The sequence below is a fragment of the Octopus bimaculoides genome, chromosome 4, assembly GCF_001194135.2.
Source record: "Octopus bimaculoides isolate UCB-OBI-ISO-001 chromosome 4, ASM119413v2, whole genome shotgun sequence".
NCBI lineage: Eukaryota > Metazoa > Mollusca > Cephalopoda > Octopoda > Octopodidae > Octopus > Octopus bimaculoides.
The window spans coordinates 109600830-109615532 of record NC_068984.1 but is presented as its reverse complement, the minus strand read 5'-3'; positions in this window follow the sequence as shown (position 1 = coordinate 109615532).

The window sequence follows — 14703 nt, the reverse complement described above, 5'->3', positions numbered from 1 at the left end:
TATATATATATGTATACCCATGTTTCTCTGTATCTCTCTATCTTCTTATCTATTTTCTTTCGATCTATCTTTCTATCTATACAGTCATCCTTCTATCTATCTATCTATCTATCTATCTATCTATCTATCTATCTATCTAATTTATCTGTTTCTCCATGTATCTATTTATCATTCTCAAGCATAACAGACTAAATGACGCACAGTCTTTCATTTGGAGCCTTTTCTATTCTGTGTTAATTCCTTAACACACCATCAACCCATCCTTTCATACGGAAACTTACAGAAATCAAAAGAAAGAAATATTAACTACATACCAAACCTCTCTGACAACCATCCTTACTAATTACTTCCCCTTTTCGCTTATTGCCTGCCAGGTGGCGCTTCACCAACTTCTGAGCAGATGAGAAAGTCGTTCTTTTTGATTTTCTGGACAATTTGCTTCTTTTTTTTTTTTTTTCTTAAATTTGGATAAAAGTTTTCTGTAGTATGATTTTTATTATTTTTTACGAAAGGAAGGGAAATTGGTAACTTCTGGCATTTAGCTACATGAAAGTTATTTAATTAGATTTGTTGTGGATGTGTGTTGTTATTGGATACCCCCAGCCAATACTGCGTCAGCAGACGAGACAAAAATCTTTACGTTGAAATAGCTGGATAAAATGATACAAATGAAGTATTCAGTTATCATTTGAAACATAGCCTCTGCCATTTTGATTTGTCTCCCTTGCCTGCCTTCACAATTCTTTCACTTTCTCTAACAAATTTATTTTACAATTAATTTTAGGTAGACTTCCCTAAGTATGTTTGCTTCTCTTCTACATAAATATATGTATAAGACATGTTGTTCAAAGAGATAGGATTTTAAGAAATATGGTGTCCAAAATTTTTAAAGACAGTAGGAATTTTTCAAATTAGAATTTACAAGCTTGGATGTGTGGTAAGGAGCTTACATCCAAACTGCCTGGTTCTGGGTTCAGCTTCATTGCATGGCAACTTGTGCTGCTTGTCTTCTATTATAGCCTTGGGCCGACCAATAAAGATAAAGATTTGGTAGACGGAAACTGAAAAAAGCCTGTCTTCTGTGTGCATGTGTGTGTGAGTCTTTGTGTCAATGTTTGTTGCTCACCACCGGTTGGTGTGTTTACTTCCCCGTAACTTAGATATTCGGCAAAGAAACTGATAGAATAAGTACTAGACTTAAAAAGAAGTATTAGAATCGATTCATTCGACTAAAAAGTTCTCCAAGGCAGTGCTCCAGCAGGGTAACAGTCTAATGACTGAAACTAGTAAAAGATAAAAGACAGTGAGTGAACAATATTTTATTGGCAGACTATTGCTCGAACTTGATATGAACACTAGAAGTTATCAGAGAGTCAGTTTTGCTCTACTTCAATTTTAAAGTTACTACTATACGAAGCCCATAAAAGTTAACATGTAGTGCTTCAAGTCTTTCGTGTATTTTACAGGTGTTCCTTATGGTGGCTTCAAGTATTTCATATTGTATTAAGTTTTCTTAAAATCTTTACTTTTACCTATAAAGATAAAAATATTTTATGATTTTTCTGTTAATAATTATACATATAGTATAAATTAGAATTCATCAATAAACTATTTTGTGTTTGAGGAGGGTCATGCTGCCAATTAAAGTTCACATGTTGGTAATGTTTTACTCCAGTTTTATTATCAATCAATAAGATAATGAATCAGTTGATCAATTGGTGAATTGCTTAGTCTGTCAACGTCCTGTCATCACAGTCAGTGATCTTATCAAAGAACATGTACCTCTTAAGCTCTGCTTTTTACTCACCACTTACTGCATGTTTACTCGTCGTCTCACAGGTTTTGTGTTAACAGCATCAGTAAACTATAGAATATAAAATAGCGTATTTCTTCCAATGTTACATATTTTAGGATAAATTGTCTTTCCTACAATGAGAGTGACAACGCTTTCGCCTTCATTATTTCTCTCTCAGACGAAAGACAATTATCCGAAACGTTAGATTCTCTACTCATCACATTAACTGAACTCATTGAACTCTGCTAATAACTGACTTATTGACCAATTATTGACCAATTGACCAATTGACCTATTCGCCTATTCACCAATGCTGACACAGACCATTACCAGTTTCATTGGGGTTCGAATTTTACCCTACATTCAATTGAATATCTCACAGCAGACGATTAATTCTTATTATATTGACCTCACAGAAATGGAAGATAGCATGATCCCGGGGGAGATATGAACCCAGAATATTAAGTGATGAAACTAAATAATCCTTTCTATTATAGGCACAAAGCTGAGAATAATCGATAATATTGATCCCACTGTTCAACTGACACATATTTTAACGACCCCGAAATGATGAAAGGCAAAGTTGACCTCAACGGAATTTGAACTCATAACCTAAAGGCGGACGAAATATAGCTCAGTATTTTCTCCAGCGTCCTAACGACTTCGCCAGCTCACCGCCTTGATGTAACTAAATAGAATGGATAACTAGCTAGATTATTAAACTAGAAATCTAATTCCAGTTAGTTTGTAATCATAAGGGGGGAAGAAGAAGAAGAAGAAGAAGAAGAAGAAGAAGAAGAAGAAGAAGAAGAAGAAGAAGAAGAATGATTATCAATATTTCTTTAGTCTGTAGGATGCGATTGAAGTACATTTAAAATAACTACAAGTGGATATCGCTAGTACCTTCGTTAGTCGAGAGGAAATTCATATTCAAAAAAGAAAGTTGTACGTGCAACCATTCTTCTTTGAATGGTTGGTTGCAAAATCCCGAAGATAAGGATTGGTTTCAATAAAATAGAAAGCGATAAAGAAGCTGGCTACTGTAAATAGTGCAAGAAAATGCTGATAAATCCACGCAAATGAAGCACATACTCTTCTGTCAAGCATAAGAGTTGCTTTGATGTGGATAAATCTAACGATGATATTTCTTAATTCATCGTGGCAAGAAGTCAACAGAGAATGAACAAACAACCCAAAGTGAACTGCTTATTGTTCGGCTATTTTACTGAACATAATCCTTTAACAAACATCGATCATCTTCTTACTGTAAGAGAACATTTTCCGACAAGCAAGACTGTTGAAACATTAATTATCAACAAAGAGAAATTAAACTTGCGTATGTCCTTCAGTATGGAAAAAGGCTTTCATGAAAAATTAATGATAGAACTCAAAAGTTTCTGTCGTAATTGACGATAGTACAGAGGTTTCAGTAACTCAAATTTTGGCTCTAGTTAGGAGATAATTTGATTTGAATAAACATAATGCTGATTTGTTGTCATGTCTAAAATGAAATGATTCTTGGCTAATGGATTGGTGTTGAATCTCTCTTGCGCGAAAGAAATATTCTCAAGAATATATTGGATTCACAAGAGATGTATCTTCTTCCCTGTAAGTGGGTTCTAGAAATTACTGAAAGATGATGGGCTTCAGTTTTTATAATGGAATACGTCTCTCATTGTTTTACCCTTTGTGTTCATCACACTCTTGACATATTGCTCACATACGTAGAAGATTCTGTAAAAGATTTACTCTCTTGCTTTCGTCACATCAGCAAAAGTCAACGGGACTTCTCGCTTTTCCAAGGAGTTGGTTTGAAAACTTGTCAAAGAATTCCAAAACTTACACAAACAAGGTCGCTTTCTCCAAAAATAGTTATTACAATCACAGAAGAACAATTTGATGATTTACTTCTATATTTCTGAAGTAAATCGTTAGTTAACAAAGTTGATGGTGCCAGAAGACGTTTTACGGTCTTAAATAATCACAGAATCAATTTATACAGACTTAAGTACTCACAGAACCATGTAGACGCTCATTTTCGTTAAATATGTGCCACACAAAGTGAGTTTATTGAATGTTGAATTCCGGTCTGATCATTTTAGGCTTCATCACCTGTATTTAACGGCATCAACAAAAGACAAAAATGTGAATTATTTTAAAGATGAATTGCAAAATAACATTACAATATCACAAATTGAACTAAGCAATTAAAGTAATTACAAAATCATATTTATTTCAGAAGTAAAGCGATAGTTCATATATTTAAGGAACATGATGATGTAATCGGCATTAGAAGATTTAAAACAGTTTGAAACTCCTGGTGGAATTTTGTATTAAAATAAGAAAAGATGTTTCCCTTCAGTAGAAATAGAAGTATTGTTAATTCGTAGATATTAGACGCGACCCCAAACTCATTTATCTAGCATATCTCTTACGTCTTTCATGCAACAAACTGTTTATTTCTTGTCTGTTGCGTCAGAAAGTAGTCTAAATGATCTTGATGATCATTAGAAAAGTTATTGTTAAACAGCAAACAACTTACCTATTTCAACAGAAAATATTCATGAATATTGGTTAACAAAATACAATTTGTTATCCAATTTTATGATTTAGTATCCTTCCATATTCGTCAGCATAGATAAAAAGAAAATTTTTCGTTATAAACTCTATCAAAGATTGATTTAAGAGCAGAGATTGTTAACGTCAGATTCGCTTCAAAGCAGTTTATCATTTCAAATAAATCCCATGGAATGCTCTAATGTAGAAGCTCAGAAAGCAATTAAACACAAACATGAAAGAAGGCGCTGTAAGCAAAACATGGTTGGAAAGATCTAAAGAAAACATAATGAAAATAACGAATCGTTCACTCTTTCAAGAGGAACTGAAAAAGCGAAAGAGGAGTTAGAAGTGAGTCTTACATATTAAAACTGGAATGTCTGCTTATGAATATGGTATTTTGCTTGTTTCTCAACAAATTCTACCAGCTACCAGTGTTTTCGTTTAATACAATGTCTCATACATTTCTTGGGAATGAGAAGTGTTGAATGAATTGTCATCTTGCATGCTGCTGGCCTTGATTATATACTTCACTGACAACCTGGGCTGGGGGCAAAATAAGATATTAATATCCACAAAAAAGAGGAAAGACATAGTCATTTATATCTACCCCACTATTTGACCGCTTTATTTTATTGATCTCGGAAGAATGAAAGGTGAGGTTGATCCAGATGGAATTTATACAGACTGCAAGAAAATACGATGAATAAGGATTTCTAAAATAAGAATAAAGTCATAATTTAGTAATACAGTATAGTTCATTAAGCCGCAGTACCTAACTAGCATTTTATTTGATTTAACCCCAGAAGGCTGGAAGACAGAGTAGATTTCGGAAGGAGTTTGAACGACTTAATGAAATAGAACAAAACATTTTTATCCTATACTCAAATATACTTTTCAGTTCACCATCCTGGGCCAAATTAAAAATATTCTTCTTACTAATCATTAGTTTATCTAACAGGAATATCAGAACATATAGTATTCTAATTCTTGCCGTTATACGAAATAAAAATGGTAGGTATCAGAATCGGTTGAACTGCAAACAAAATACCTTGCCTTAATATTTAGTTACGGTTCTATACATTCTGAGTTGTAATCTCAAAGTTATCTTTACCTTTCATGCTTTCAAGATCGATAAAACAAAATACCAATTAAGTATTGTAAGTCATTTTAATTTGATTATACCAACCCTTGAACATTTGTGGTTGCGTACTCTAGTCAAATATTTTTAAATGAGAAACAAAGACATCAAATGGCAAATTCAGTGTAGTAGTGGACAAAATTATTGTGTTCAATTAAATTTACGATGAGGTGCTGAAACGTTCCTGGTTTGGGTAAAAGAAAATGCTGGAGGATCAGTTAATTATAATTTTATTCAACATATTCCTCTCTCAAATTCACGTACTCATTGCAGCGGTCCTTCAATTTTCCTAAGCCCAGTAAAATAACTTGGAAGATGGGGCCTTCAACCAAGCCTTTCGCGATAGCTTTAAAGCCAGGAACTTTCCAGCATTCCCTTATATATAGGTTCTGTGTTCAAATTCTGTCAAGATTTCCTTTGCCTTGCCTCCTTCCAAGCTCAATAAAATAATAAAGTATCAGTTAAGCATTGGGGATCGATTTAATCGAATAATATCTTTGTTCTGTTATGTGAGGCCATGCGCCCAATGTTAGAAACCATTATTGAATAACAGCAACATAAACCACTAACACAAACCACAACGAAAATAGACAAATGAATAAGTAAATAAATAAAACATTACTCTGTCCACTGGGTTCTGAGGTAGTGGAGTTGAATGACCAAAAATAAGTCTTAAAAATTCCTGTGTAGAAAGCCAGCTGCGTGTAAAGCAGGATGCTGACATCAATATGAAAGGATGGAAAATGAAGGAAACATATCCGGACATGGAGAATGCAAAGTATAGGATTTATTTATAATCAAAGTACACACAGTAAGAGACCAGTCGCAGTGTTGTTATACAAAAACAATGGAGAAATCAACTAGAACACAACACAGATATATTTGCAGGAGGCAGGTTACATTTCTCGCCAACATAACACAGCGCCGTCGTGGAGAACAACATAAGCGGTATTTATGAAATAGTTTTATTAAAATATTTCAGTTCTTTTCAGGGGGCTTGTTTGTTTCATTCCAGTGTTTTACCTTTCTTTTTCCTTCTCATTTCTTTTTCCCCATCTGTTCATCAATTATTATTATTATGTCCAGTTATTTTTGTGCTTGCTATGTGAACGGCAAAAACTTTTCTAACATGAATTATGTGAGATGCTTTGTGTGTGTGCGTGTTCATGGGTAAACAGATAAATACGTTTACATTGCGACACTGATAATACTTCTGCACACACGCACGCTCGCATACACACATACCTATGTGTGTCTGGGTATATATATATATATATATATATATACATATTCTGTTGTGTCTGGGGAGATATATAAATATATATATATATATATATATATGTAATTTATACACATTACACGTATATGTATATATATGAATATGTATTCATATAAATGTATGTAAATGTAAGGATAAGCACGTTAGGTAGGTCGCTATACAATGGATATTCCGCACATTAAATACAAAACAAGTTATATGTTTACATACAAAAAGGTCCGACTTACACAGAATAGAAATGATATCAAGAATTAAAGGGGTTGAAGAAGAGTATTACAAATCCAACAGCTGTTTCTGGAGGCTTGGTGATCCAAAATAATGATTGTAAATAGCTCCTATCGGCGGTTGACAGAAAGGAGATTAAAGATGACTGTGTGATAGATGACTGTGTGATAGATCATAGAGAACAATGTCTGAATAGAGCAGAATGACTCCTCATCAGTCACCAAAACTTAATATATATAATGTATACGCGTGCGTGTGCGTGTGTATTTAGTCTTTACAATCACTAGAAACTTGTACTATGCGCATCAGAAAAACACCAGTCACTGGTGGTGTTCTGCAAGGCATTCTAAATGCATTTGATCATGTATTTGGCATTAGAGTGGGTTTAAGCCAGTTAGGTAGGCTAAAAATATGTAAGTTCTCATTCGAAGTAACTCCTACACATTTAGACTATTATAAGTCTTGCAGAGTCCAACCTTTCACTTGTACATTCTATTATTACCGGCATAAATACAAGCATGCATTTATATTGCACATACTTACAAATACGCACACACAGAAATAGGCAGACACATTATATCATATCTATACAAAATGTATTCTAAATCACATCTGAATTAGATTTAAACATGTCTCAAGTGCGTAAAATAATAAAAATGCGTTTTTTCTATACTATTTAAGCGCAGAAAAAAGAGGAGATTCCTGACGGGCGATTTCATGGTCCCTCGTCAGAGAAAACGTATCCGGTTTCCAACCTCAATAAATGGCGTAGGTCAGATCTCATAAAGCGGTCCTGAATTATGTTAGCACAATGGCGGATAACATAATGTGTGCATTTGTGATTTTGACGACTTAGCATTAAGTAAACAATCGCTATTAATGAACGCAGTGAAATGGACTGAAACTAGAATAGATTTAACACTACAAATCCTCATTTTTGTTTAGATATAAAAGTAAGCATATTTTTCTATGCTATTGATGTGGTGGAAAAATAAGGGATAGTGCCTTCTGAGAGACAGACTCATAGTTTTTTGGCCGTCTATCTGAGAATACGTGACGTGAACGGATTCCATACCAAATCAGTAGCAAGGAACAGCTGTTCGTGAAGCGGTTATTCGATTAGCGCCTTAGTGGGTAACTTATCTTTCACGTCTGTATGGAGGCACATTTTCATTCATAGCTCCCACTAAATGTGCCGAATACCTCGTATTTCTTTTGTCCACTCACCCGTGTGTGTGTGTATGTGTGCATATATACGTACATACATATATATATATATATATATATATATATATATATATATGGTGAGGTGTATGTATATATACATATGTATGTATTTAGACACAATATATGCATGTATATGTATATGACTATATATTACATGGATAGATAAATAAAAGATAGACTGATAGACAGACAGACACACAGATAGATAGATAGATAGATAGATAGATAGATAGATAGATAGATAGATAGATAGATAGATAGATAGATAGATAAATGCAGAAACAGAAATAAACCTGTAAATATATGTTTATTGAGCACTGTATTGGAAAATTAAGAAGCATAAAACACAAAACATCACACTCACGTCTACACACACACACGCGCGCAAACGCACATATTCAATTTATATCGTGAATGAGCAGTTCTGGTAGTCTCCGCACATGAATGTGTAGATTCGTAGATTCATTATAGAAAAAGTATTTAAAATTGAACAGAAAAAAGAAAACTGTTGAAAAGGATGAAACTATTCTCATTTTGAAAAATGCTCCGCTTCTTCAAATCAAGCCATGAATTTTCACCCCTTTCTGGAATAAATTAAACTATAACATAAAGATAGAATAAAGATGAATAATGATGAAAATGAAAAAAATTGTTTTAAAATACCCGTATACACTTACAAAAAACAAATGCATGGATATAGATTCATACATATCATATCATATATATATATATATATATATATATATATATATATATATATATATGTACACATACACATGCATACATATATATATATATGCATCTGTGTATATATATATAAATATATATATATATATACATAAATATATATATGCGTATATATATATTTATCTATATGTGTATATATATATGTGTGTAAGTATATATGTATATGTGCATGTATAAATATCTTGTGCCATGTATATAAAATAAATGTATATAATTATGCAAAAATGTATATATACATATTTATATGAGTATATGAATATGTATGAGCCTATGTGTGAATATGTATGATCTTCTACATGCGTAAACTTAAGCATGTCCCACAGCACACGACTAACTGCATGCAAGTGTAAAGGCGAATGCCTGGCTGTGTGGTAAGAAGTTTACTACACAACCACATGGTTCCCGGTTCAGTCCCTCTGTCCCTCTGTGTGGCACCTTAGATAGTTCTCTTTTGTTATAGCCGCGGGCCGACATTAGCCTTGTAAATGGATTTGATAGACGGAAACTGAAAAGAAACATGTATATATATATATATATATATATATATATATATATATATATATATATATATATATATATATATATATATATATACATACATATATATATCTATACACATGTGTAATATGTATATATATGTATGTATGTATGTGTGTATATATATATATATATATATATATATATATATTTATACACATGTGTACATATGTGTGTGAGTGTCGGAAGAGAACATACATTTGTGCGTATATTCCATACGCAAGTCCTTGATTTATGTACTAGAAATGATCAAGATATTTAGGACTACAAAAATCTCCATGTCCTTCTTAAGATCTTAAGAATGATTAACAATGCTTTCCTTCAAAAGATGCTTTCCTTCAAAACCTTGCTACCAACCAGGTAACTGGTCAAAATTAACTGTAAGTGAAAAAGTGAAAGAGAATCTATATACATACATAAAAACATACATATATAATGCATATATACATTCACACATACATACATAGATACATATGTGTGCGAATATGTGTGTATGTATATATCTATGTCTTTATTCAGTTTTATTTTAAGTCTTCTTGCCAGTATAGAAAGAGCCTATTCCTAACGTAGATCCAAGGCTGCTTCAGTGTATTTTGGTATGTATGTATGTATGTTTTTGTAAGTACAGATTTGTATTTTTATACATGCTCTCATCCATATATTTGCATTTCTAGACATGCTCATATATACTTAAATGATAAACCTTTGGAATGTATATATGTATGTTCACACATAAATCACCACTTTACATCCGTTTTCGATGCTGGCATGGATTGGATAAGCTGCCACGGTCTGAGTCACATCACATTGGGAGTTACTTCCCCTAAATTTTACGTACATATACATGTCGTTTGACCTTCCTAACACCAACTATTATACAGAATGTCCTTCCTAACATCAACTATTATACAAAATGTATTGACTGCATGTTCTCGTGGTAGTACATTATAGATGTGGAATAGTTTTCAGTAAGTTTTTTGAAACATTCGTCATAAATGAAATTCTTGGTCCCCTTGGCATTGTAGTGATTTTTCAGATTTCAAGTAGAGCGGGTGAAAATAATAAAAGATCTTGGCATTTACCGGACTCTCGACGAGAAGCACCACGCATCTTCTCCCTCAGAGAAGAGACCACTAAATTCTGTCCTCTAAAACAGCTCAAATCTAATTTTAAATTTCCACCACCAATCAGAAGCCAACGACATTTCTATACAGTGGCAGTCAAATCTCTCTCATATCACATCTATCTAAGCCTGTTGTGTCAGGAATAGTCACACTGAAATACGTAATTTTGTGACCCTTCCAATAAGAAAAACGTAACAGTCATTGCTGGAATGTTTTTGGTCGTAGGTTTGTTCAATCAGGATTAGCTTTGGGGCTAAACAACAAAAATTACCTTCACGTCATCCTCAAGTATCGACCGTGTGTGCTCCAAGTGACTACAGCGTGAGCTATCAGAAACAACAGCTAAAATCCCTCAACATAGCATCTTTAAAACCCCTCAACCCTAGCATCTTTAAAATAGGAAAATATAACATGGATAATGTAATCCTAAATATACAGAGAGATAGCCACAGATGGAACGCCTTTGATTCGTTAGTTTTTTTTTTGTGAGAGAAACCAGTGATCAGTTGGTGGACACTGTTGCTGTTGCCGTTCGTCGTCGTTGTAGTTGTTCAGCAACATGTCCTCTTTACTGGTGCAGTCCTATGATCACAGTCAGTCTATCCATGACCATCACGTCTGATTTTCACAAGAGAGTCTTTGTTATACAACAACAAATACTCTGACTGACCATCAAATCCTTTGTCTGCTGTTATTTACACACGCAAACACACACACACACACATATATATATATATATATATATATATACACATGTCCAGAGAGACACAAACATACACAAATCGACACATGTACATACTCACAAGTGCACACTCACATATATACATTCACACACACACACACACACACACGCACACACACACACATACACACACACACGTACAGAAGCTTGGCTTCTCTCCAACCAAACATCAAGCTTGCTCCTTTTTCATTTATAAATGGTATTTCTGGAGATTTTCAATCACAACACACTTCATAAATGTCTGTCTCTTTTTTCCTTCTCGCTCACTGTGTGTTTCCTTCCTTCCTTCCTCCTTTCCTTCCTTCTTTCCTCCCTTCTCGGTCTGTTTGTTCTAGATTTTTTGTTTCCCTCCTTACTTTTCTTCTTTTTTCTTTCTTTCTTGACATGTTTACCTTTTATTATTCTTTACTCTTTTCTGGCATGATTTTCATTGCTTTCTTGGTATTTTCGTTTTTATTTTCTTTCTTTCTTTATTTTTTCTTTCTATCTTTCTTTCTTTCTTTCTTTCTTTCTTTCTTTCTTTCTTTCTTTCTTCCTTTCAATCTCTCTTTCTTCCATTCATTCATTCATTCATTCACTCATTCCTTCTTTCTGTATTTCTTGCCTTCTTTCGTTTCCTTTCTTTCTGTCTTCCCTTCTTTCTTTCGTTCGTTTTTTATGTCTTCCTTTTTTCTTTTTTATTTTCCCCTTCTTTTTCCCTCTATCTATCTATCTATCTATCTATCTATCTATCTATCTATCTATCTATCTATCTATCTGTCTGTCTGTCTATCTACGTATCCATTTACGTACCTATCTATTTGCCTATCTATCTATCTGCCTCTCTCTCTGTATGTCTATTTATCTATTTATCTATCTATTGATATCACATAATTAATGAGTTTATGTTGTTTATACACTTATTAGCTGCGAAATTTCATCCAAAGAAAGTCCTTTAAAGACGTTGCGTATTAAAATACACTGAAGCACATCGAATATGTCAAAATCAGGCAATGGAGCCGTAGGTGAACGAGAACCGTGTCTATCAACATTTCGCTGTTGTTTCAGCTCATCGGCATCATATAATCGAGTTACGTAGAAACGAGTTCCAAACTCTGGGTGAAATTCAAACCGAGTTACCTTGAAATGATTTCATATCTCCAGACAAAATTTCGCCACTAATAATCGTTTAAACAATCGTTCAGTCAAGTTTAACATTATCAGGCAGCGAGCATGCAGAATCGTTAGCATGCCTGTCAAAGAGATTAGCGGCATTTCGTCTATCTTTACATTGTGAGTTCAAATACCGCCGAGGTCTACTTTGCCTTTCATACTTTCGGGGTCGATAAATAAGTGCCAGTTGAGCACTGGGGGGGGGGTCGATGTAATCGATCTACCCCCCTCCTCAGAAATTGCTAGCCTTTTGCAAAAATTTGAAACCTATAACGTTTACATTATTAGAGCTTTTGTTTCACTTGTGCGACCCTGTTTCTCATAAGTGGGTAGACCTAACGTTATTTGCATATATATCTCAGATCAGCGTTTCGAATTCGTTTCGAGGTAATTCGAATATATTCTGTCGATAAGCTGAAATAGTAGAGAAATATCGATATCCACCGTTCTCGTTCAACTACGATGCGATTAGTGTCGGCTGGGCTTGAGCTGTTCAGTGGTTTTTAACACTCAGCATTTTAAAGAGATTTTCCCTGGAAAAAATTCCAGTGCTAATTTGCGTTTAAACAAAATACATACATTGAGTGATATCGATAATTTCTATGTATATACACAGACACATACATTGGTATATGTGTGAAGATATATATATATATATATATATGAACAAGTAGAAAGATAAATTTTATTGTGCCTAGAGGAAAAAAAGATTATTAATTACTAACAGAGTAAATTGTTTAATCATTCAGCAGAATGCAAAATTCTCTCTCCTCTGCGAATACGGATAAACTATCGGACATTAAGATAGTTTTGAACATAAAAGTTTGCAGAGCAGAGAAGGAAGACAAAATTAAACATTTTAACTTCAGTCAGTTCATGGATCCATTTTGTTCAAAGATTTTACAGCATGTGACCGGTAGATCGTGAGTTGTTTCTTCATTCAATACAATGACATGTATGTTTTACAGAACATCTTAAAAGTGTTGTCAGAGTACTGGTGTCGAAAGCAAAAATGTTATCCGTAAACTGCAGACGATGAGATGCATACGTTTATTTATTTGTGTATATCTTTTGTTGCGAACCGTTTGTTTTTTGTATTGCTATTGTTTAGGTGTTTTCCACCGTTGAAATCCTGTTCCGATAAGGGTTAGACTTGTGCCAGGAATTTATAGTTTATGGTGGTTTTGTTGCATACAGCCGGACACAGACACACACATACACATACACATACACACATACACACGCACATATATTAGATAGACAGACAGACAGACAGACAAATAGATAGATAGATAGATAGATAGATAGATAGATAGATAGATAGATAGATAGATAGATAGATAGATAGATAGATATACGAGTGAGTGGACAAATGAAAGAAAGTGGCAATCAAAACATTTGGTAGGTATTACATGCATTTTTTAATGACAGTTTGCCTCATCTCCATATTACTTTAAAATTTTGTGTGCATCCTACGCGCCCATGAGATTTAAGTGTTATGGAGGGGGGCTGAATATATATTCATATATTAAGGCGGCGAGCTAGCAGAATCGTTAGCACATCGGACAAAATACTGACTCGAAGACTACAGAGCCAATCCATCACTGGTCCTGTAAAAATCTGTAAAATTTTCCAGAAGTTTATCATTTAAATATATATGAGCATGCTTAGATATGCAACAATATGCATGAGAATACATACATAAAACAAAACATACAAATTTGCGCATATACATACATACAAACAAAAATACCCTGTTGTTGATGTTGAAATTCCAATGAAGGAGCCTTGGATCTAGGTTAGAAACCGGCTCTTCTTCTATTGGCAAGAAATCTTGAAATAAAACAGAGCAATGACATACATACATACATACATACATACATACATACATACATACCTATATACATGCATGCAAGTAATTTATTTATTATTAAATATAGTAATATAAATTATTTACAGACTTTTAAATTACGAAGCAATCTGTCGTGATAGTACAATTCTCTTGTAAAATAAAATTTCATCAAACTATTTCTGTCATTTATGACCTTATATATACACACACATATATATATACATACATTCATAAATACATACATATAATTCATTCACATCTTTAGCAATCAAAATTTTGTATCACCTCTTAATTTTTCAATGTTTCACTACTCACATACACATTCA